The sequence below is a fragment of the Mauremys reevesii genome, linkage group 7 (assembly GCF_016161935.1).
Source record: "Mauremys reevesii isolate NIE-2019 linkage group 7, ASM1616193v1, whole genome shotgun sequence".
NCBI classification, from domain to species: Eukaryota; Metazoa; Chordata; order Testudines; family Geoemydidae; genus Mauremys; species Mauremys reevesii.
The window spans coordinates 45630399-45657365 of NC_052629.1; the positions used below are offsets into that span (position 1 = coordinate 45630399).

At 39.9% G+C, this 26967-nt stretch overlaps 1 long non-coding RNA gene across 18 annotated transcripts in view; it reads right to left on the bottom strand.

Annotated features, from left to right (window-relative positions):
- The window catches only part of LOC120369558, a 238668-nt gene that overhangs the window by 38627 nt on the left and 173074 nt on the right, over positions 1-26967 (bottom strand). For all 18 annotated transcript variants that reach the window (XR_005583224.1, XR_005583222.1, XR_005583233.1 and 15 more), the window contains one exon: positions 4601-4676. This is a non-coding gene — a long non-coding RNA (uncharacterized LOC120369558). The remainder of the gene's footprint in view (positions 1-4600; positions 4677-26967) is intronic.

Genomic DNA, 26967 nt, shown 5'->3' on the forward strand with positions numbered 1-26967 from the left:
ATCTAGGGGGCGTGAGGCTGGGCCGGCGGACCTGCCGCCGTCATGGCTGCGGCAGGTCAACCGGAGCCCGGGACGAGTAGACCTGCCGCAGGCATGACTGCGGAGGGGGCGCTCGTCCCGCGGCTCGGCTGGACCTCCCGCAGGCATGACTGCGGCAGGTCAACCGGAGCCGCGGGACCACGGCACACACCGCAGTCATGCCTGCGGCAGGTCCACTCGTCCCGGGCTCCGGTCGACCTGCCGCAGCGGGAGCTCAACCGGAGCCGTGGGAAGAGGGGACCCGCCGCAGGACCGGGGAAGGGCGGCGCAGCGCACCGCGCTGCTTGGGGCAGGGTGATTTCTAGAGCCGCCCCTGGATATATAACTAAAATATTGTTGTATGTAAAGTAAATAAGGTTTTTAAAATGTTTAAGAAGCTTCATTTAAAATTAAATTAAAATGCAGAGCCCCCCGGACCGGTGGCCAGGACCCGGGCAGTGTGAGTACCACTGAAAATGAGCTCGCATGCCACCTTTGGCACACGTGCCATAGGTTGCCTACCCCTGTTCTAGAATCTGATTAATACTAAGGTTAATAACAGAGGCTACTTAGATAAAGCAAAATGGGAGTTTATGGAGTGAAAAACCTAAGCTGAGTGCTCAGAAAAAAACGTAAGTGGCTTGTGGGTCATTTCCAGTGACTTTTAGTTTTATTTGGTGTCTTCTACCAGTATATAGCATTAGTTGTCTATTGGTGTGCAAGTACCTTTCAGGAACACAGATCAAGTCACACAGTGCTACTGCTTTGAACATCTGTTCTCTAGTAAGTCATTAATATTGGATGCACAAAACTGGGTTCTCAAAATTGTGTTACAGTTCAAACACTGGGGAACTGCAAAGGTCTGGCTTTGCAGGTATGAACGATGTCACTCTTTAGTTGCTGGCTCACAGAGTGAATATGGGAGATAATTACAGTGAAGACAGCCATACGTTTATTATCAAAAGGTAAGATTTAAGAGATACTGAGGGAAACAAAACTGGTTACATATAAAACAAATTATAAAATGCAAACCTGGGTCTACACCTATCAATGTTTACCTTTCCTATATAATAAATAATATTTTCCCCTAAAGTTTTGCAGAGCTAGCAGGCTTCAGAGAAACCTGGGTAAAATAATTCATGAAACACCCCTTCCAGCAAGGGTTTTCCCTCAGTGAATGGATAGCAAAATGTCTCCTTGCATTCTTTTTATATTAATCAAAGTTCATTTTTGGCCTCCAGAGACTGGACATCCCCCTTTGGTTTAGTCTCTGGTGGCTTCCCATCCCCCTGTTAATCTCATATATAAATTGAGCTCCCACTGTGTTGGCTTACAACGCTTAATTTACATTTGCCAGAGAAATACACATCTTACCTCCCATCTGAAAAAGACCTGTTTGTCAGCCTTGGACACAGATGGCAAAACATGTTTTCAGTACATATACACAATTCCTTAAATACCATCTGCACATTCATCTCACAAGTATTATGAGTATCAGTATGACAGGCTTTTAAGATCTCATATGACATCATTTATGGATGAATACCATGAAAGCAGTGCGCTAGGTGTAATGAGTTTGTCAGGCCTGTTAGGAGGCACCATTACAGAATAGTGAACCCTTTGCCAGCTCATACCAATGGACCTCTGTCTCAATTGTTTTAAAAGGACCACAAACTCACCCTATAAACTCAAAACAAATGCTATTTTTCTTGGGTTAAGAACAATCCCAGAAAAGCCTTCAAAGTTTCTCAGGCTTACAAACAAGCACTAAATCTTTCTATGCCATTAGAGGCAGGAAGGCAGCTTTCTTGAAATACAATCCAAGTTGAGAAGTTCACATAGCTGATTTCTGTTTGTTTTCAGGTTCCACTACAGTAGTTTTGTACAACTAGACTCAGTAGTTGAAGGTTAGTTAATCAAGAGTTTCTCTCTATAGATTTTATATGGCTACATGTATTAACTGAATGCTCTGATAGCAATGGCAATTGACTTTAATCAGGCTATGCTGATTTATACCAGTTAAAAATCTAAGTTTTCTATTTTCAGTCAAAACTAGACAACCTTTTATTGGTATTTTTACTTGTATATCAAAAAGATTTTGAGAGGCAGAAAAGTCAGGAAACAATGCAATGGTACTAGATTCCAAAAATGATACAGTGTCAATAGCCACATTTTTATAAAGTATAAGAAATACAAGATTACACTGAAAGGGTGTTTGGCTGAGATCTAAAAATTATAACCAACATTCAAATTCAGTTTATACAGTAGGCACTGAGGGCTGCCACAGTGTTTGTAACTGTGGACTAGATTGGTTCAGTGTTTGCACCCAGGCTGAAAACTACTAAACAGTAGGAAACATAAGCAAAATGGACAATTGGTTGTTTTTACAGTTCTCATTCAGGACTAATTTCTTCTATGTTAAAAGCAATTTTCTCCATTTAGAAACTACTCTAGTTTTCATGAAACCAAAATGTGTGTCAGAGAAACACCAAGGTTCTAAATACAGATAATTTCTCTGACAGGATAAATATTTTTCTTTTCCTTTTTTTGTTTTAATACTTCCCTAAGATAGTTACTCTATGATTTTTGGACATATTACTTTATGTGAATAGTTTAGTTCTTGGGAGTTCATAGATTCTATGGTACCATTAGTGCCAAGCTACAGTTCAGCAGACAAGTACTACTCCAAAATATACCGAGAAACATGTTAAATAAAAGCAAAGCAGATATTTCATAATGAATTATTTACTGAATGAATTTCATCATCTTTTTCTGATCACGAAATGCCTACACCAAATGCATTTATTATTCAAATTTTAATCTAGACTTTGTTTATTTTACAGCTTGCAACTGAAGATGTGTTAACTTTCTAGTGTGAATGCTTGCTGAAGGCAAATTTAAAACTTGCTTTTTGCAAGTAAATATTCATATTACTAAAACTTAATTGCATCTAAGATTGTAAAAAATGAACACGAATGGATCATGTAACAGTGCTGAGGTGAACATGTAAAAAGTTGTGTGTGGAGGGGGATTAATAGGGGTAGAGATGTGTGAATCACTAAAGGTTTAAAAAAAACAGGAGTACTTGTGGCACCTTAAAGACTAACAAATTTATTTAAGCATGAGCTTTCGTGAGCTACAGCTCACTTCTTCGGATGCATAGAATGGAACACACAGACAGGGGATATTTATACATACAGAGAACATGAAAAGGTGGAAGTATGAATTAAAGATTCAATTAAGATAAGCAGCCAGAATTTTATGCAGCCAGAAGCATATGCCCCTTGCTTTGCTAGAACAAACTTTTGATAAGAATATTAGAATGGCCATACTGGGTAGGACCAAATATCCATCTAGCACAGTGCCCTGTCTTCCGACAGTGGCCAATGCCAGATGCCCCAGAGGGAATGAACAGAACAGATAATCATCACGTGATCCATCCCCTGTTGCCCATTCCCAGCTTCTGGCAAACAGAGGCTAGGGACACCGTCCCTGCCCATCCTGGCTAATAACTGTCGATGGACCTATCCTCCATGAATTTATCTAGTTCTTTTTTGAACCATCTTATAGTCTTGGCTTTCACAACATCCTCTGGTAAGGAGTTCCACAGGTTGACAGTGCGTTGTGTGAAAAAATATGTCCTTTTGTTTGTTTTAAACCTGCTGCTTATTAATTTCATTTGGAGACCCCCTAGTTCTTGTGTTATGAGAAGGAGTAAACACTTCCTAATTTACTTTCTCCACACCAGTCATAATTTTGTAGACCTCAATCATATCCTCCCCGCCCCTTAGTCATCTCTTTTCCCCGCTGAAAAGTCCCAGTCTTATTAATCACTCCACATATGGAAGCCGTTCCATACCCCTAATCATTTTTGTTGCCTTTTTCTGAACCTTTTCCAATATATCTTTTTTGAGATGGGGCAACTGCATCTGCACGCAGTATTCAAGATGTGGATGTATCATGGATTTATATAGAGGCAATATGATATTTTCTATCTTATTACCTATTCCTTTCTTAATGATTCCCAAAATTCTGTTAGCTTTTTTGATTGCTGCTGCACATTGAGTGGATGTTTTCAGAGAACTATCCACAATGACTCCAAGATTTCTTTCTTGAATGGTGACAGCTAATTTAGACCCCATCATTTTATATGTCTAGTTGGGATTATGTTTTCCAATGTGCATTACTTTGCATTTATCAACATGGAATTTCATCTGCCATTTTGTGCCCAATCACCCAGTTTTGTGAGATCCTTTTGTAGCATTTTGCAGTCTGCTTGGGACTTAACTATCTTGAGTAGTTTTGTATCATCTGCAAAAATTTTGCCACCTCACTGTTTACCCCTTTTCCAGATCACTTATGAATATGTTAAATGGGACTTGTCCCAGTACAGACTCTTAGGGGGACACCACTATTTACTGCTCCCCCTTTTGAAAACTGACCATTTATTCCTATCTTTTAACAAGTTACCAATCCATGAGAGAATGTTCCCTCTTATCCCATAACAGCTTACTTGTCAAAGGCTGTCTAAAAATCTAAGTACACTATATAGATTACCTGTATACCAGACACTCACTCTTACCTGTATGGCAGACACTTTCTCTCAATTCAGTACTTCACCTTCTGGTTATGGCTGAAACCAGGAAGTGCAAAGAGATCTGTACATGGAAAAACAAAAACCAAAAGTTAAATGAACTTCTTGGACATGCAACTTTGTTAGTTCGGGTCTAGCATGAGCTTTGGATGAAAGTTCAGGCTTTTTTTAATTCTATCTGAATGTGTTTGCCTATCCTTAATTTCCTCTATGCTCTGTGTCTACAAGAACTCAAAATTATTTTGCATGTGCAAGTTACTTAAAAGAAAACCACACACTAGCATCAGAATATTGATCAGCCCTAAATTAGGTGGGGATTTCCTAAATTGCACGTTGTGCTGTTACCAGTAATGAGGAGTGTAACTTCTGCCTCGGTATTTACTTCAACTGTTTTCACTCCAGTAGTATCTGGTGGTATTTGCAGCAGGTGCATGGCAAAACCTTTTCCGCAGTACAAACACCCAGATTACTGAGGGAAAAAAGAAATTATATCTTGCTTTCTTAAATTGTAAAACAGTTCCCCAGATTTTATTTTTAATAATTTCATCAATTTTACTGTAAAGGTGACTTGCAAAAGAGAAAAAAAAGTGTTTGTGGCCTTTTCTTATTTTTGATGTGTAACAAATATCGCAGAGGTGGAAGGGAGGAGATGGAGTTGATTCAGGTTTTAATTTCCTTGGGATGACAACCTCACAAGAGACAAGACACTGGAACCAGAGCAACTGAGAGGGGAAGGGATTTTATTCTACCTGTTTAGAAATCTTTGTTTTTCATTTCTTTCTGTTAACACCTATTTAACTTAAACTACTGGGGTGGGGGAGGGGGGAATTAGGGTCTACTTCAGCACTTGCATCCATACAAGCAGATGCCTGAACGTTCATAGAGTCGCATTCAAGCATCCCAAGTAATTGGGATTCCAAGTGGTCAGAGGGCTCTGTCATCAAAGCCCTAGGAGAAAAGCTTTTTAAGTGGAGGATTCAGTGTCCTCTCCTCTTAAGCTGAGGGCTGAGAAAGCTCCCACACTATTTCTCTAACTTTCCAAGGAGTTCTTCAGCAAAATAAGGAAGATAAATCTTGATATTCCTGATATAGCCACAATTTTTTTAAAAACTTTTATACATCACAAAGAAACATTAAAATTCTCCACATTATAGGTCACACTTTATTGCACTAGCAGAAGATTCCACTTGCAAACATTCAGTAATTTCAATATAGGCTCAATAAAACTAGCATAAAGCAAATCTAGTAAGCTTCTAGTCATTTTACTAAATAGTATATGGGTATGGCACAGTTCATTTTGGAAATGGAACACACTTCACGCAGAACTCAGAAACACAGTTCCATCCTGTCTATACAAATACAGATACTCATCCCCACACCACAACCATAAAAAACCCTGAGTGCAGCACAGCCAGTATGTCAAGTAACGGGATTCAGTGTGCCCACACAGGAGTCCACACCCCCCTGTATATGCCATACAATTATAATAGGTAGGCACTCTCTCTGTCTTAGCATGCAGGAGGGGGTTTGGGGCAGGGTGGGATGGGGAAGGGTTGGAGGTGGAGACAGGGAATCCATGAATACACAAATCCACCTGCAAAATTCTCACAGAGAAGTAGAGCTCAAGTATAACAGTGAAGCATATATAGAATGCGGCGGTGGAGAGGGGGGGGAAATTCCTCACCCCCTCACCACCCAGCTCGCACAGATCTCCCATGCATACAGTTGGTTTTCTCCATCCAGGATTTAATCTATTGACTCAAAGTAGATGCTTGATCATGTGTTTGCTACCATGTGGTTGGTAGCAACATTGCAAATGACTGAGAATGCAATGCCATTTAACAACTGAAAAGCTTAGTGGGAGAAGCTCAGATGGGGACATGATGGCCTAGGTTTAAACAGTGTTGTGACCTATATGACAGTTCATTTACAATTAGGGACAGCCTAAGGCAGCCGAGCACCATGGATGGATGGCCAATAGAGTAGCTGCATTTCTGTAATTAGTATCAAAGAAAAGTGTCTATGAGAGCTGTAACTTGAAGAAAAAAATCAGAAGAAAATAATTTGAATTCTTAAATTGTTAATTTGGAGCAGGGGCTGAGTTTTTCTCTGTGCATGGAAAGTGTCTGGCACATAATAAATGCTACAACAATCTAAAGATATTTTTAGATAATGTGGCTTCCTATGAAGGGGGCCTAACTGTAAATGCACTATATGAAAAAATGAAAGGAAGAAAGAACAGCATACCCTTCTATTCCCCAAAATGGAGAAAGGCATGAAGGAACTAAATCAATTCACATAATAAATAATGTCTCACAAAACAGTGGAGTGTTTTGACTCAATTGCCATTTAATCCATTAGGCTCAAGAGAAGATGAGGGAAAGCATAGGTCCTCTACTTAGTACAGAGGTGTTAATAATGGACAACATCAAGAAGGCTGAGTTGTTTAGTGAAGACTGAAGCAAAATAGGCATTAAAGGGTAAATTGTGACTAGATACTTAACACTAGGGAGAAGGAATGCACGCCAACATAGGGAAAGAGCACATTAAAGAATATTTAGATAAGTGAGATATATTCAACTTAGCAGGCTCTGATGAAATTCACCCAAGAATACTTAAGGAATTAGCTGGAGCAATCTCAGAACCATTAGCAATTCTCTTTGGGAATTCATGGAGGACAGGAGAGGTCCCAGAGGTCTGGAAAAAGGCAAACATAGTACTTATCTTGAAAAAGAGAAACAGAGGCCCCAGGGAACCATACACCAGGTCAGTCTAACTTCAATACCTGGAAAGATACTGGAAAAACTTATTAAACAACTAATTGAATAGATTCATAGAATTCAAGGCCAGAAGGGACCATTGTAATAATCTAGTCTGACTTCTTGTCTAACACAGCAAAGAATCCTGTGGCACCTTATAGACTAACAGACATTTTGCAGCATGAGCTTTCGTGGGTGAACACCCACTTCATTGGATGCAAGTAGTGGAAATTTCCAGGGGCAGGTATATATATGCAAGCAAGAAGCAAGCTAGAGATAACGAGGTTAGTTCAATCAGGGAGGATGAGGCCCTGTTCTAGCAGTTGAGGTGTGAAAACCAAGGGAGGAGAAACTGGTTCTGTAGTTGGCAAGCCATTCACAGTCTTTGTTTAATCCTGAACTGATGGTGTCAAATTTGCAGATGAACTGAAGCTCAGCAGTTTCTCTTTGAAGTTTGGTCCTGAAGTTTTTTGCTGCAGGATGGCCACCTTAAGATCTGCTATTGTGTGGCCAGGGAGGTTGAAGTGTTCTCCTACAGGTTTTTGTATATTGCCATTCCTAATATCTGATTTGTGTCCATTTATCCTTTTTCTTAGAGACTGTCCAGTTTGGCCGATGTACATAGCAGAGGGGCATTGCTGGCATATGATGGCATATATTACATTGGTGGACGTGCAGGTGAATGAACCGGTGATGGTGTGGCTGATCTGGTTAGGTCCTGTGATGGTGTCGCTGGTGTAGATATGTGGGCAGAGTTGGCATCGAGGTTTGTTGCATGGATTAGTTCCTGAGCTGGAGTTATTACGGTGCGGTGTGCAGTTACTGGTAAGAATATGCTTCAGGTTGGCAGGTTGTCTGTGGGCGAGGACTGGCCTGCCACCCAAGGCCTGTGAAAGTGTGGAATCATTGTCCAGGATGGGTTGTAGATCCCTGATGATGCGCTGGAGGGGTTTTAGCTGGGGACTGTATGTGATGGCCAGTGGAGTCCTGTTGGTTTCTTTCTTGGAGGTTTTTCTTGCAGTAGGAGGCTTCTGGGTACATGTCTGGCTCTGTTGATCTGTTTCCTTATTTCCTCGTGCGGGTACTGTAGTTTTGAGAATGCTTGGTGGAGATTTTGTAGGTGTTGGTCTCTGTCTGCGGGGTTAGAGCAGATGCGGTTGTACCTCAGTGCTTGGCTGTAGACAATGGATCTTGTGGTGTGCCCAGGATGGAAGCTGGAGCCATGAAGGTAGTCATAGCGGTTGGTAGGTTTTTGGTATAGGGTGGTGTTAATGTAACCATCACTTATTTGCACCGTGGTGTCTAGGAAGTTGACCTCCCGTGTAGATTGGTCCAGGCTGAGGTTGATGGTGGGGTGGAAGCTGTTGAAATCGTGGTGGAATTTTTCCAGAGTCTCCTTCCCATGGGTCCAGATGATGAAGATGTCATCAATGTAGCGTAGGTAGAGAAGGGGCATGAGTGGACGGGAGCTGAGGAAGCGTTGTTCCAGGTCGGCCATAAAAATATTGGCATATTGTGGGGCCATACGGGTGCCCATAGCGGTGCCACTGATCTGGAGATATATATTGTCATTAAATTTGAAATAGTTGTGTGTGAGCATAAAGGCACAGAGCTCAGCAACCAGTTGTGCTGTGGTATCATCAGGGATACTGTTCCTGACACCTTATATTCCATCAGTGTGTGGGATGTTTGTGTAGAGAGCCTCTACATCCATGGTGGCTAGGATGGTGTTTTCTGGAAGGTCACCAATGCATTGTAGTTTCCTCAGGAAATCAGTGGTGTCACGGAGATAGCTGGGAGTGCTGGTGGCATGGGGTCTGAGTGGAGAGTCCACATATCCAGACAGTCCTTCAGTGAGAGTTCCAATGCCCGAGATGATGGGGCGTCCAGGATTTCCAGGTTTGTGGATCTTGGGTAGAAGATAGAACAACCCTGGTCGGGGCTGTAAGGGTATGTTGATTTGTTCCGGTGTTAGTGTAGGGAGTATCCTGAGTAGATGGTGCAGTTTCTTAGTGTATTCCTCAGTGGGATCTGAGGGAAGTGGCCTGTAGAATTTGGTATTGGAGAGTTGTCTGGCGGCCTCCTTTTGGTAGTCAGACCTGTTCATGATGACAACAGCACCTCCTTTATCAGCCTCTTTGATTATAACGTCAGGATGGTTTCTGAGGCTGTGGATGGCATTGCGTTCTGCACGACTTAGGTTATGAGGCAAGCGATGTTGTTTTTCCACAATTTCTGCCTGTGCACATCGGCGGAAGCATTCAATGTATAGGTCCAGACTGTCATTTCGACCCTCAGGAGGAGTCCATGTGGAGTTCTTCTTCTTGTGCTGTTTGTGGGAGGGTAACTGTGTATCAGTGCGCTGTTCAGTGTTGTCCTGAAAGTATTCTTTGAGTCGGAGACAGCGAAAGTAGGCTTCCAGATCGCCGCAGAACTGTATCATGTTGGTTGAGCCAGTTTCTCCTCCCTTGGTTTTCACACCTCAACTGCTAGAACAGGGCCTCATCCTCCCTGATTGAACTAACCTCGTTATCTCTAGCTTGCTTCTTGCTTGCATATATATACCTGCCCCTGGAAACGTCCACTACTTGCATCCGACAAAGTGGGTATTCACCCACGAAAGCTCATGCTGCAAAACGTCTGTTAGTCTATCAGGTGCCACAGGATTCTTTGCTGCTTTTACAGATCCAGACTAACATGGCTACCCCTCTGATACTTGTCTAACACTGGCAATAGAACTTCCCCAAAATAATTCCTAGAGCAGATCTTTTAGAAAAAACATCTAGTCTTTATTTAAAAATGGTCTGTGTTGGAGAATCCGCCATGACCCTTGGTAAATTGTTCCAATGGTTAATTACATTCATTTAAAAGTCTGCACCTTATTTCCTGTCTGAATTTGTCTAGCTTCAACTTCCCGCTATTGGATTGTGTTATAACTTTCTCTGATAGATTAAGAGCCCATTATTAAATATTTGTTCCCCAAGTAGGTACTTGTAGAGTGTAATCAAGTCACCCCTTAACCTTCTCTTTGTTCAGCTAAATAGATTGAGCTCCCTGAGTCTATCACTATAAGTCAGGTTTTCTAATTCTTCAATCTTTCTTGTGGCTCTTGTGTAAGCCCCTAGAGGACAATAGAGTGATAAATAATAGCCAACATGGATTTGTCAAGAACAAATCAAGCCAAACTAACCTAATTTTCTTCTTTGACAGGGTTACTAGCCAAGTGAATAGGGGAAAGCTGTAGACATGATATTCCTAAATTTTAGCAAGGCATTTTACACAGTTCCACATAACATTCTCATAAGCAAACTAGGGAAATGTGATCTAGATGAAATTACCATAAACTGGGTGCAAAAAACGTGTTGTAGTGAGGGCTGACATCATTGGGTAAGGCTGAAGAAAGGACCTTTTCCTCATTTGGCAAATGGCTCAGGAAATAAAGGATGACAAACTATAAATAGAGCGTTTTGTTTCTGCTATTGTAAGCTTCTTCAGTATATTTGTGAACAATATTTGGCAGGACTGCAATAAGAATATGGATACATGATGACATAGTTAAAGTCAACAATATGCAGGTTGATGTAGAAAGTGCATAAGAATATAAAAGCTGTCATACTGAGTAAAACCATGACCCATCTTCCCCAGTATCCTGTTTCTAACAGTGGCCCATACCAGAAATTAAGGGGGATTGGAGAGAACAGGGCAATTATAGAGCAATCCAATCCTGTGTTCCATTCCTGGCTTCTGATAGTCAGAGGTTCAGGGTCATGCTGACTATGGGGTTGCATTCCTGACAATCTCAGCAAATAGCCTTTGATCAGCATATCCTCCATGAATTTATCCAGTACTTCTTTGAACCCATTTATACTTTTGGCCAACAGAACATCCCCTGGCAATGAGTTCCACAGGTTAGTTGGGCAGTATGGAAAGAGTACTTCCTGTTTGTATTAAACCTGTTGCCTATAATTTCATTGGGTAACCCCTGGTTTTTGTATTGTGTGAAAGGGTAAATACATCTCTTCTCAGTTTTTCCACATCATTCATGATTTTATAGACCTCTATCATAGTCTTTAATAATCTCTTTTCTAAAATGAACAGCCTTAGTCTTTTCAGTCTCTACTCATATGGAAGCCATTCCATAACCTTGATCATCTTTTTTGCACTTCTCTGAAGCTTTTCCAGTTCCACTATCTTCTGAGATGAGGTGACAAAACTGGATGCAGTAGTCAAGGTGTGGGAGTACCATGGATTTAAATAGAGGCATTATGATATTTCTGTCTTATTCTCTATACCTTTCATAAAAGTTCTTAACTTAATGTTATCCTTTTTGGCCACTGCCACACACTGAGTGGAAGTTTTCAGAAAAGTATACATGGTGACTCCAAGATCTCTTTCTTGAGTAGTAACAGATAATTTAGAACTCAGCATTGTATATATATAGCTGGTATTATTTTTCCTATATGCATTCCTTCACATTTATCAACATTGAATTTCATCTGCCATATTGTTGCCTAGTCACCTAGTTTTATGAGATCCCTTTGTAATGCCTCACAGTCTGTTTTGGATTTAACTATCTTGAATAATTTTGTATCACTTGCAAACTTTGCCACTTCCCTATTTACCCCCTTTTCCAGATTAATGAGTATGTTGAACATCATAGTCCCTGGAACAGATCCTTGGGGGACCCCACTGTTTACCTGTCCCCATTGTGAAAACTGGCCATTTATTCCAAGCCTTGGTTTCCTATCTTTCAACCAGTTACTGGTCCATGAGAGGACCTTCATCCTTATCCCATAACTAGTTTTTTTTTTCCCTTAAGAGCCTTTGGTGAGGGATCTTGACAAAGGCTTTCTGAAAATCCAAGTATACCATTATCAGCTGGATCACCCTTATTCACATGCTTGTTGGCTTCCTTAAACTTTAAACAAATTCTAATAGACTGATAAGGCATGACTTCCCTTTGCAAAAGCCATGTTGACTCTTCCCCCAACAAATCATGTTTATCTGTGTCTCTCATAATTTTGCTCTTTACTACAGTTTTTACCACTGTGCCCAGTACTGAAGCGAGGCTTTACTGGCCTGTAAGTGCCAGGATCTCCTCTGGAGCAGTCTTTAAATATTGGCATTACGTTAGCAGATGATTGGAAGGTAGCTATAGAGGCTGATTTCAGTGATAGGTTACATACTACTGTTAGCAGTTCTTTAATTTCATGAGTTCCTTACTAGCTCTTACCTGTACTTCACAAATTTCTTTCCTATACTGTGCACTAGGATATAGAGTTACCCTTTAATAAATTCATCCATAAGGGATATCTCCGCCCAAACTGTGTACTCCTGAACATCTGTTTTCTTTCCTCCAGCCCTTAGTATCCCATTCTTCATTCCCCTCCCATCCTTTAAACATCTTCTTGCTGAATTTAACTTTTTATATGACATGCCTGTGGAGAATACACTTCATTGTTTCAGCTCCTTCTTGATTTCTGCTCTATTCAACCTCCAGTTCCTGGTTCTATCGCAACTTCCCTCCTATTGCATTCCATCAGATCCATAGCTCTAATCCCTCTCCGTGTATCTGTCATCTACTGTCCCACTCAATTTCTCTCCAGCTGCCTCTCTCTTCCTCTTAGTCTTACTCTCATCATTGATAATCTCAATCTCTAACTTCCCAGCTGAGCCCTTAGCCTACCTACCACACACCTGTGCATGCAGAAAACATGCACCCAACTCCTCATCCTAGCCCACTAGTTTGACTTTCATCCCCAGACCAGTTTTCTGACTCATAAAAAGACCACTTGCTCAACCCTGACCTTGCGAAATGCTACTTTATCTCTGACCTTTTCATTACCCAACTTTCTCCTCCCTACCCACCACCTCATTTTCTTGACCAATACTTCCCTACTACTCTCCTTTCCTCCTTTGACTCAGTTACAGAATCTCTTCACTCTACCCTCAACTCTTTTGCTATTCTTTTCCACCTCAAAACCCATGCCCACTAATCCTTAAACACGGCTCATCCAACCTATGAATCCTCTACTACTGCTTCTGTGCCAGTGAATGCATCTGCCGAGATTCCCTGGCCCTCTTGGACTTCCTCCACTACAATTTTGTTCTCTCTTCACTTTTTTCACCTTCCTTATCAAGCAGTATTACCTGTTCACTCATTCACTCCCATACACACAAGTCCCATCACCTATTTGCAACCACCTTCAGCATTCTCCATCCCAATTTGTGTTCGATATTGCCAGCTTCTTCAAAGATAAGATCTTCCATGATCACTAAGGACACTATGCACTCCATATACAAATACCTTCTGAAGACTCACTTCTGATAAATGCAAAAAATTAGCTGACTAATAATGGCAAGATTGGATGCCCCTTTTACCACTCAATTATCTAATTAATATACCTAATTTAAAAAATGTATCAAGACACTGTCAATTATACCTGTGAGGACTTTACTTGCATGTAATACCCTTTTCCCCTACTCTTTACTTGTCTCTGTGTTTCTCCTTTTAGTTTACAAACTCTGACACTATGTTTTACACAATTCAAGAATGCCTCAACTTTGATGCCCTTATTGCATACTTTCACAGTGAATACAGTCTCTAAATCCTCCTCATAAAGGCAGCCTAGGGAGTTCACATAGCGGTGTGCGATATCACTTCTAGAATATCTGAGCACTGCAGAAATCATTTTTATCACATGCCCTCAAACAAAACTCCAACATCCCATTATCCCTCTTTGACTCTAATTGTACATTCACATCTGCCATCTAAACTTTGGCCTTCAACCCAAATACTCTTTTGCCTCCTACACTTACCATGTCTATAAATCTGCCTATTATACTACCAAAAACATTCCCTTCAAATGTTTACCAGTTATCTGAACATTATTAATGATTTCAACTCTAACCTTAATTTCCTTTATTTTCAACTCTTCAAAATTTATTGTATCAAAAAATTAGCATCTTCTCTCTTTCCTTCTGAAATGGGAAAATGTCTCACCCAACTTTAGTAACCTTTATAGTTTCCTGTGCACTTCAGAATACAATAACCCAATATAATATTTCCCTCTCATTTCTCAGCTCCTGTCGTCCTCAATCCTTGATCCCCCTACCCCTGCCTCCAGTCTTCGAAAAACATTTTATTCTATTCCCAAAACATCTAGCTTGTTTTAATGATGCCTCCTTCTCTTCCCCCACCTCCGCCCTAAGTCAAACATGGATCCTTCATTCAGGTTGCTCCTACAATTTAAAAAGTTTCCCAGAGCCTAACTCCCCAGTTCTCTTAAATCCTATCTCAAGAGATTCCTCTATTCTCTCTAGTCCTCAACCTCCTTTCTTAATTAAAAGTCTAGCCAATTTCTGCCCAACTCTGCCTTACCACATTTAATAACTACAGCTTGTAACACTCAATTTATTTGTTTCAATTTTTGAACTGTGTTACTTCAGTTCAGTTCAGGAGTGACTCATTTGGAGTCTTGTTTTACACTGGTGCACTGACTGCAGAACTGTAACTCATGGGGTTGGGTTCTGGGATAGTTTGTTTACTCAGACAAATATATCTGTTGAACTTTCTGGTCAGTGTTCGACATTCTTCGTACGATTACTTCATTTTAAGAGATCAAACCAACTACTTCTGCCTGACTGCAGCCTACTTTTTCCCCCCTAGAGTAATAAAAGGAAGTGAACAGTATCTGAGCAGAAACTTATGGCCAGATTCTCAACTGGTGTAAATTGGTGCAGCTCCAGTAACTTTAATATATCTAAGCTGATTTGCTCCAGCTGATGTTCAGGTGTCTAGTACTCTGATGGGTGATAGATATCTGGGTAGTCTATCCTGGGACTTATCAAGTCCCAGCATCCATACATGTGGGATGTAAATAATTTTCTAATCTCCCACCCTCTACTTCTTATAAAATGCTTTGTTCACATTCAGCGTATCACCATCTGACTACAGTTTTTTGGGCTTTATCCCATTTTGCTTCAATTGTGTGATGTACCATACTTGAATAAAGTACCCACGGCTTCAGTTCAATACAAGAACGGAACAGTGAGCAGGATATACATGGCACAGAAGCAAATGCCAACCTGCAGGAACCTGGGCCTCCAGCCCTGCAGACAAATGCATTGGTGAGGAGCCAAATGCATGAGTTGAGTCCCATCTAAGTCAAAGGAACTTTATCCAGATCCACAATGACTGATCTGTTTGCAGAATCAGGGCCTGGGGCAGCAATGAGCAAATTAAAGGTATAATGTATTCAGTACTATATGTCCAGCTGATTAATACAAGACTTCAGTCTCCAGTGGTGGCATGCAATCGATTTCATATAAATTGGAACATACACAGAAGAAGCTTATCACTACCTGGAGATATACTTTCATTAGTATGGTCTCTGTTTTCTTAAAACAGCTTTGTAATTATGGGAAAGCAGAATAAGAATCATAAAATATATATTAACATTGATTTTAAACAATCATTCAATTTGTAACTACAAGTTACCCCAGAAAATAGAATGTTTACTGTATTTTTTCTGTCTGAAGAAAGTTAAGTATTTAATTATTAATGGCACTGTTCTGGGGAATTTAGTAAAGAGCTTTTTAAAGATGAATAAGGGGAGAAAGGGAAAACTGGTCATTGTGTAGTTATTGCAAATACGTAACCTAATAAATAATTTCAGTGCTTATTGCATTTCTTAATTTAACAAACACACACACACACACACAGTGGGGCTGATTAAAATAATTACATTGGTTTATTGAGCCAAAGAGAAAAATAACCCTCCTATTCAGTATCTTCAGCACTTACTTCTGAAAAAGCTCATCTGTCCATGAGGGTTGCTCCTGTCTACCTGCACTTTTTCCACTCAGGGGGCTATCCTTAAGGCAGAAAGCTGCAATTGCAAATTGTTGGAGGAGTTGCAGCCTGCCAACAGCAGGAGGAGGACTTAGGGTATTAGTGCCACTGGTTCTCCCAGCCAGTATGATTTGTGGACATAGGGGAACTGGAGGTCTTTCTGAGCCCCAAAAAGTTGGCCCTTCACCTTGGTAACTGAGTTACTTTGCATAAATGTTACTAAAAATGTGAATTCATTGTAGTTACATTCCATGACATTTGATTATAAAGAATTTGTATACAAAAATGAAACATACTTCTTCTCAGAACCCCTCAAGCATATTTTAATGACTATCTTTATTACTACTTGTCAAACATCCATACTACATCTATCACCGCAGTTTAATCCAATTTCTCCGTTTTCTGAGTCACTTTTATATCTCTAGTTTCCCATCCGGAAGCTTCTACCCTTTTTAAACATTCTGTTATCTATGACTTCTAGGGAAAAAATTCACTGCTTTAAAATCCTTTTAACAAACAAAAAACAACAAAAACAAACAAACAAAAAAAACCTCTCAGTTTCCCCAACAAGTCAGTTCTCAATTCTGGGACTGTCTTCTCATCACACATTCCGTGTTTGTGCTGCCTTTCTTACTTTGACTCACTTGCAAGAAAAAGAAGTTCCTAATGTCTCTGCTAGGCAGCAAAACAAATCACCTCTATATTACTGTGACTGACACCGAATCTCTAACACATTAGCAACTATGTAGGAACCCAGGGAAGTTGACCTTAAAACAATTTCTTCCTTTTTTTTCTCTCCTCAACTTCTATTTGCAATTCCTTCCTCCTCTGTTTTATCTTACTACACAGTACGGAGGCCATAACTATACCTTCAGTTTCAAAATTTTAAAAAACCCATGCATAAATACACACTGTAAGAGCTACTGGAACGTAATTCATTCTCTACAGCCATTTCATTCTTAGTCTCTCTGCTCATCAATAAGGGGACTAATCACTGCCAAATAGGAAGAAGTGGTTATGATATGGATACCTGTCCATTAGGAACTGGTAAAACTATCTTAACCAGTAGAGCTACAAAAGTAACTCCACTGGAGTCAATTCAATGGAGTTGAAAACTGGTGTATACGTGAGAGGAGAATCAGAGCCAATACGGAGAAACGACAAAAGAGGCAAGCCCAAAAGAGAAGTCGCCAACATGTCTGCCAAAAACTGGCTTTGTGGAAAGAAAGGGTTATGGCATTCTGGGCGTACTATAAGCCTTTGATTCTTTAGCTAACAGAGCACAGGGACTGGAGAAAACATATTTTTAGTGCCTTATGGGCATTCATTTGTTTGATCCACCCTGAAAATTGTACCACGAGACCACCAACCTATTTCATGCAGGCCACCAAAGAGGCACCAGAAGACAAGATGCGTCACTGTCCCAAGGGTAGGCTGCCCCGCCTGAGATGATTTTCCAGTACCTTGAAATCACCCCTTTCAAGTGGCAGGTCTGTGCCTCCATTCCTTTTTGGGTTGGGATCCCGTGAGGCAGTCACTTTTCAATTGGGTCTCAGGGTTACACCCCCTTGTTGCAACTGGGTCACTGAGCAACCCCAATGAACCTGGCACTGCAAGTGTTTCCATTTGGGTCAGTAATAGTACGCAGTGACACAGAAGCAGTATTTATCTAAGCCTATGGTCTGAGTGAGCTCTCCCCTGCCACTTATTCATGAACTGGGGGAAAAGACCTCAGGAGCAGACCATATTTGCACAGACACACCTACTTTACCAACGTGATCAATATACTGTTAGTGGCTCAGTTTAAATGATCAATTAAGGTGACATCAGAAAACTCCGCTCAGTCCATTTATTAGACAAGACAAGTCAGCACAAACAGATTTATACATTACCCATCTGGAGAACAGGCTTGCAGAAGTTACATCTTCACTCTGTTCCAAAGTATGAGCTAATTTCTGCTCATATTTATATCCCCCTTGTTTCGGATAGTTTGAAAATTCACAATAGTATCTGTATTACAGACTTCATTCCCCTTCTTATCTAGTTTCATTCCTATTTTTCAAGGTACCTTTGTATCATCTGTACAGATCATCCCCAGCATACTGTACCAGTTATACCTAGAACACTGGATATTTGTCAAGTCTCAACAAAACATACATCTTGTGTTTGACAGATTCTACAGCTAAAAAAAACAAAAGATTATACAAAATTTACCTATTTATAACTTTCCATTATAAAGCTTAGCATGAGTACATAGCCATACAATTTAGCGTACATAAAAACCTTCTAGAAATATATAATGTTAGCTAATGAGGCATACTTAGTTTGCCAAAAGTATCAGTTTTGGCTGCTTTGGGTTAAACTTCACTGAAGTCTTGGATGCAGGGATAACAAAATGTTATCCTGTGTGTAGGACTAAAGGGCAGCTGAACTGTACTTCATACAGTTGAGGGGTCAACCGAAATTTAACGTCACTTGCTAAGCACGGGGTAATGAAGTAAATCAATTTAAAACCAGAGGGAGGTGGGGAAAGATGTTGCTATCTGGTGGTGAGGACTTTAAGTGTCCTATATGCCATTTGGCCCACCCCCTCCAGTATTTAAAGACAGAGCTAATTTGACTCAGTGGAGCTGAAATCACAGGTAAGCTGTTATAAGGACTGAGCCTTTAGACTGGCATGGGGACAGTGTTCCCATAAAGGATGCAGCAGCAGTGAAGTCTCCATTACTCAGTGAAATCACTGAGAACTGGGCTAGGTAGTGGAAGCTCACAACAAGGCATTGCAGCTAAAGGTAGCGTGGTGAGAGATGCAGCAGCAAGAGCACCCTCCTACCCAGCAATTCCTAGAACTGTGACTCCTAATAGCTGGGTTAGGTGTTCTTGGTGCTGTAGGGCCAGACCGGACCAAAGGACTGGAATGAACCACCTGAATGCACCCCTGGACTCTGGGGCTTCGCTGACATCAGGCAACAAACCATTTAGTGGGGTTGCAGCAGATGAAAAGGGGAAGTAGACTTTCACAACATAAGATGGGAAACTAACGCAAAGATCTACTGCCCCAGATACTGTGGGTATCTTACTTATAATTTGCATACTTCTGAATCGTCGGTGCTGTGTTTTTCCCTCAACTAATACTGTGCTCCCTCTCCCCTTAATAAAAGTTTTATTTTCTTATACCCAGATTCAGTGCTTGTGAGTTGGAAAGTATTGCCTCTTAGAGGTGCTTAGGGGGTGTTTACTTTTCCAAAATTTCTGGATGGGAGCTCATGCTGGATTTGTTTTGTAATTTTAAGAGGAACCCCTAGGTATTGAACCTTGCCCTTTGTTGTTGCCAACACTATCTAGCAGAAGGGTTACATTTATTTTGCCAATACACAATGCTTAGAGAAATTGATTTAAAAATAAAGACAATGCCCATGCTTATTGTCTTACCCAAGCTTTCTCCGATATAACAGTCAGTCTGTCCGTATGTCAGCCCTACAGCACACTGATGCCAACCGTCTCTATAGGCCAGATCCTTTAACTAGTTAGGGTGTTCTGATCTGCATGTTCTCAGCCATAGTAACAGCCTGTCACCAGGTTTAGGGGACCCAGGAATCCCACCATGGCTACAAACCGGATTATTTATAACACGGATGCTCTTTCCCTAGGCCATTGTTTTACCTTTCCTGCCAGGTTTCTTTTCAAAATCCCTTTTGATCTAATTGTGCATTCTGGCAGGGTAATATCTCAAACAAATACACTGAGGGATATATGATATTTATAAAAAATACAAATACTGGACTTCCCAGTTCACCACAATTGTCTCTGCCCATCTGAGTTGGATTTGAACAGATGACTACTCCTGTATCCCATCATACATTTTTGACCCATCCATTCCCTCAGGAAATTTTCTTTTAAAAATAAATTCCCAGTTTTGGGGGTAGAAATCCAAAGATCCCATATGCATGTTTTCCTCATGGATACACAATTTGTCTGCTGTAGAAAACCTCAAGTAACTCCAATGCTATTAGGTAAAGAAACCACTCCTCATTGGTTAGTCCATTGAGAGGAAAGATAAAAGAAGTGTTTCAGTAAATTTACATCAATAATAAAAATCTCAGTTGTTATTTTTATATGGATACCTGGCTAAAGGCATACAAGTATGTCTTGCCAGAACATCTGAAAGCTTCTGTAAAGAAACAAGTAGCTGCACAGATAAATATTCAGGAAAATTCCTATCATACCACTGTAAACCAGAAGAAAACACACACACTGTAATTACTTGATTAGTAACGTTAATAAATCTATTCTTTGTTTTGTTTCCTACTAAGTTCCATCCATTACTTCTGCATATTTTCTGTAATTGTATTTTTATAGTAATAAATGACTTATTTAAACTGCATTTTTTTTCATTAGCTATGATTACATTCCAAACAAAGGCAAAGATTAATTAATTAGATTAACTGAAGATGCGTTTAAATGACAAACACAGGATACCACCATCCTGCCTGGAGGCCGTAAGGGTATTTTAACATGTTATATCAATTCTTTGGTGTAAAGCAGTATGTATATTATCAAAGTGGTTACACCAGTTTACAACACATCACAAATTAAAGCAGCCCAGCCCATCTTTGGCAGTTAAGCATAGACAGGTGTGCACCTTCATACAACCTTTATGTGGTGGCATATAAGATCTGATTTATAGCATAAACTTCCACCGAATTTGATCTTATAAAACAGAACCTTATACAAGTTGTAATAGATGTAGTAAATGTCTCATGGAACATTTGAAAGGACAGAGAAGATTATATTCACACTTTACATTCACTGCTTGTTCATTATGTACGTCTAGAAAAAAGGACTATATTTAATTAAAAGGAAAGCTGAAAGAGTAAGAGGAACAAAAATGTTCTCAGCTTCAATGACATTATTGGAAAATAATTATTTCAGAACAGCTTATCTGTTGAAAAGCTGGCAAACTCCCAGGATCTTGATTGCTGTAAGCAATTTTATATCTGCTTTATATAGATAAATTTAACAAAGAGAAATTAATTTCAGTCTTGTAATAAGTCTCATCTTATTACCAAAATGAAGTCCCTGATGCAACAGAGCCCTGTGCAAAAGAGACTGCTCCCAAAAGGATTGTTAGCTGAAATTTAACAGCTGACTAGAAAAACTCCACCTCAAAGCTTTGAGCTTCCTCTGTTACTTCTTTCTGAACATAATTCTCAACAGATAGAGAGAGTAGCTCTTGCATTTGCCACTTCTGTTTTTGAGTTAGGAAGCCACATGGTTGTTTGGCACCATTACACATTCACATTATATTTGGAATGTATTTACAAGTAACGTACCTTAGAGCAGTACAAAGATGTTGCTCTTATTGCCATAAACTTAACATTCTTTGTCACTTACATCCACCCTATCCATTATTTTCCTGTAATCAAGGGCACATAAGAATTCTTTGAATATCCCATGAGATGAGATAGGTACAGAAAGGTCATCATCAAGCTTTAAACTGATTTTTTTGTTTGTTTGTTAAAATAATCTGCAAGAACCTGGTCCTCTCCTTCCCAGTGCTACATAGTAGTAAATTAGGGCTGTACTCTGTGGATGGCCTACCTATTTGAGCCATAACTAATCTAACAAATATTGGAAATTGCTGGATTCAACCCCCTGAAATTTGCATGACCTACATCCAGCATTAAGCTTTACAGCCAGATTCACCAGTGTGCCTTGGATTCATTAAGCTAGATTTATGGCTACTAATTTTCCCTAGAGTGTCACAAAGCAGTCTGTGTGTATTGGTGAACCTGCTCATAAATCCCACCAATCGGTCATTAATGTAAGCATTTTCAGTTTCTAGGTGGTATCACTTGAACAGAGACATATACAAAATGGATCCTTTCGTCTCCTATTATTATAAAAAGTATTTTAATTAAGGTAAAGAAACCAAGCTGCAAGAATCTAACACTGGTATATCCTAATAAAAGAAGACTGTGACATAGGATGATCCTTTCCAGCATTACTATTACATTTCATTGATGTGCAACATCACGCATATCAAAAAAGTCCCTATCATTTTATGATATTAGAGACAAATTCCCCTATCCATAAAACACAGAGAGCAGATTTATCAATTCAGGGGAAAAAATTCTTAAAAATACTCCTTGCATATTTGCTGGTTTCTTTGATCATGTGATTCAATAATTCCTTAATGACAAAAAATGTGAATGGAAAGAAAATGGAATATTCCCTGCAATCCAGTTCTCAGCAGAACTCCATTTCATTCTCCTACTGCTTCCCAATTCCTGAATCATTCCCTTCATCAGTTCTGCTTCCTGTCAAATTCCTGATGATTTTAAGAAATTATACATTTAACATATTGTGCACTTCATTTGTTCCTGGCCTTTTCTTTTTTTTAAAACACCTTTTTAAAAAAAATGTGTTTCTTCCAAGTGATTTTTCACTGGTCCCTCTTCTCCTTTCCACACCAACTCTTCCCTGACCTATCAGGTTCATTATTTTGTTCTTCTTTTCTCTTCCTTCTAAAAGACAAAACTACATTATATGTTTTCCCTTACCCTTGCCCCACCAATATCTCATTAGTTTTAAAGTACTAGATCCTAATCACCTTTTTTTATATTTTATTTTATTAATATTATTTAAGGAACTAATCTCCAACATTTTTCCCTATTTCTCACTTGGAAGTAAGTATTTTAATATGTCTTTGTTTCATACATTACCTGAAGGTCATAATACAGCTGATGTACCACATAATCCAAATGACACTCACTCTCTCAGGAGCATTTCTTCTTACGTTTACACAAAAAACTCTCCCCAGACACACTCAGTGAGCCACACACCTTCTTCCCCTTCACAATCTACATTATCAACGTCACTGAATGCTGCAAACGCTCTTTTAAAGCAACAATATTGAAGGGGACACTTGTCTTGATTGGTTTGAGAATACAGAAAGTGCCTTTATGTTTCTGCCATTCAAGGCAGAGATGGAATGTTGTCTGGACGCATGCATCACATTAGGCACTTAAGGTATGGACATCAAGCAGCATATTAAATGGAGGACTCCATTCAGATTGTTCATTTAAGCCTGTGTGAAATGTCATTTCAATAAAATATTTAAATAAAGGAACAATCTTTGTCCCTTTTTACTGATCCTGCTACTCACTTGTTTCTCCTTGTTACTGTTTTTGTGTGTGTTGTATATATTTTGGGAAGTGCCTTGGGATCAACACCAGAGAAATATCAAATTGTTGATTTATGCCCATGTTTGTGAAAGTTACATAAGGAACATAATGGAATCTCTCATTTATGAAAATGCAGCTTGAAAAGACTATACCAAATACTGTGTAAGTGGTGCTAGTGGCATCACAGCCCTTACTTACTAAATATCAGATTCTTCCCTATACTCCATATACTCCGTCCCACTCATGCCAAAGAGAGGTTTGGCGTTTATTTTGGAGTTGATGTGGAGGGTGGGGGGGAAAGGAGGAGGAAAACAATTGCTTTTGTTCTGTTTTTTCCTTTTAACAAATATGCTATGGGCCTCAGCAATTAAATCTAGGTTCTGTTCACTGATTTCAGAAAGAAATATTTCCATATGTCTATACCATTTTTCCAGTATTACATATATAAACTTAATGAAAAAGCCATAGCAACCAAAGGTGATATAATTTTCATTTCAACGAATGGAAATGAATACTAAGCTTGACCACTTAGGGCCAGATACCTACTGCATTCTACTTACACCCAAACCTCTCTGACTTCAGTGGAAGTTTTTGAGAAAAAAGGAACCTCTCTGTGCATAATAGTAGTGGGAATGATGTTCTTATACAACTAACTTTTATAGATCAGCACAACTGAATATACAAATGAGCATGAGAGTTACCATATCGGGGTACTGGACGTGTACGTTTTCAGCAAAGTGTCTAGGAATATAGCTGTGCAAGTTCTATCATCCATAACAGAAGCCATACTGCTAAATCCCAGAAAATACACACCAAAGGGGAGATTTTCAAAGGCACAAAGGGCAATTAGATGATCGTCTCCTACTGAAAGTCAAGTATCAGAGGGATAGCCGTGTTAGTCTGGATCTGTAAAAGCAGCAAAGAGTCCTGTGGCACCTTATAGACTAACAAGTTTTGGAGCATGAGCTTTCGTGGGTGAATACCCACATTCGTCGGATGAAAGTCAGTGGAATGTTGAATGCCTGCCTAACTCCCCTTTGTGCCTTTGAAAGCCTCCCCCTGGAAACTTCCAAGAAAGCTTCTCTTTTCAGGGTGTTTCACTGAACAGATTGTCAATGGGCCATACTGCAGTTTTATTCTAACGGGTCTGTGACACCTTAAAGCTGAGTAACTTCTATTTCCACATTGCCTCCTGTTTGATGTTGCTTACATCAGAAGTTGCATTTACTACAGCAGCTGTTCCTTCAACATATACTTTTATTTTCAAGCCCTAAAAATGGTTACCTGTTTAAACATAGGAAACAGTAGGATACAACAGTCAAAGAAAGATCAATTCCATTAACCATTCTATCAGTTCTGAGCATAAAAAGATGTTTTGCCTAATAGTATAAAACTACCCTCCTAGACACTAGAGAATAGAACTGTTCACAGGTAACGGGAAAATCAATTGCATTATCAGCTGGATGAATGTTTGGAACAGCAGCAGATTTTCAGATATTGGATAAATTGTTTTCTGACTCATTAAACATACATGTCGAATCTGTTATTGAGGTAAGCCGCATCAACATGAAGATTGCCATAACACTGTTAATTTAAGTGTAATGGTAACTACTAAGCCAAAAATGTTATTTTGCAGTCTTCATATTGTGAAATAAATAATTATTTCACTCCCTCCATGCAAGGCGGCACTTTTTTTTTTCCTTTTCCATGAAAAGAGGTTAGCTCATTTCAGTTAATATTGTTCAAAACCATTATTGAAGAGATCTGCCTCAGGCAGTAGCAGTTCTGGCTTCCAACTGCCTGTTGTGGGAGACCACTTCTAGAACAGAGGCATTTGTTCAGTGTCCCACCTTGTACATTCTCTAGGCTATCGGCAAATTATGGGCTAGATTATGCATTTATCTTACTCAGATAAACAGGGGAGTAAGGGCTCCACCCTCATCCCCTTATTCTAGGTATAAAGATCTGATACAGAGTATATCCCCCTGCTGTCCAGCTACTACCTACTGTGAGCAAATTGGTGGGAAGTACATAGAGACTTGACACTGTCTCCTACTGTCATTGATCAGACACAGAGGATGGAACTAAAACCTATCTCCTTTTAAAGGCTGCCAGGAGGTTCTCTCCCCCTCTGGGCAAGAGGGGATTAGGAGAGAAATTGTGATTCTGGGTGACAGTTGCTTACTGGGGCTCTCTCTGAGGCAGAAAGGTACATGCAATCTTTACACAAGGCTAAGCATATAGACTCAATCTAGCCTTCTGACAGTAGATATTGTTAGGAACTTACATGATATATTAGCCATCAAATGCCCATCTGGTAAGTTTTTCCCATCACTAACTACTACACCTGACCTAAATTTCAATCAGGGACAGAGAGGAAAAGCTCTGCATCCTATTTATCCTATGAATCATGCAGATCAACTATTGACCTCACTTTTTGACTTAGTAGATTTTCAAAGTCGTAAAGGGCAGTTAAGCTCCTAATTGACATTGACTTGCAATAGAAATTAGGTGCCTAATTACTATTTGTACCTTTGAAAATCTACCCCTCACTGTAAAGATCAAAATCATTTGTGGTTTAACCCCATTGACTGTCTTCAGTAGTTACAGAAATGAATTTAAACCTATATGTATTGTTGTGGTATCGGGGGGGGGCAATGGAGGATTAAAGCCCATTGTGCTTGGTGCTGTACAAACAATGAAAAAGGACAGATCCTGCCCAGGAGATCTCCCTCTCCCATTCAATTTCTGACAGGCACATATGCAGATGCATGTTCTGCCTTTGAACAACTACTACAAATGCACCACAATACCAGTGAGTCTATACACAGTACAACTAATATTGTCAGTCATCTTAAGCTCTTTGCAGCTGATGAAAAAGTAGGTTTCCCCAACTATTTTTATTACATGTGTCAAGAGCAACAGTAGAGTGTTGTTTTCTCCCTGAATATTCTATGCCACTGGTTCTCAAACTGTGGGTCACAACGACCCCATTTTACTGGGGTCACCAGGGCTGGATTAGATTTGCTGGGGCCCAGAGCCGAAGCCCCAGGCTGAGGAGTATAGCCCTGGGCAGTGGGGCACATGTTACAGGCCTCCTGCCTGGAGCTGAAGTCCTTGGGCTTTGGTCCCCGCTCCTGTAGTAATTTGTGTTATCAGAAGGGAGTTGCAGTGCAATGAAGTTTGAGATCCCTTGTTTTACACAAATGGGCAGTTGACACAGAACAAGCACATGTCTCCTAATTTCCAGAATACCCACTGGTCTAATATTTGACATCTCTCTAGCTGCCACTGAGTCACAGAGTTTCCTTTTCAACAATTAATCATATTGAACTTGGGTTTGGCAGCTGATCTGGTCTCACCCACTGGACTGATCTTTAGTCTCTATATAGCATATGCTTAACTATAAATGTGATTATCATTTACTTTAATGGTACGGAATTGGGACATAGAATAAGTAATACATGCCAATAGATTTAAAAATGTTATTAAAGTTAACGTTAAAAAATTATATAATACACAGGTTAAGAAAAGATTGTTTGTACATCTGGGTAT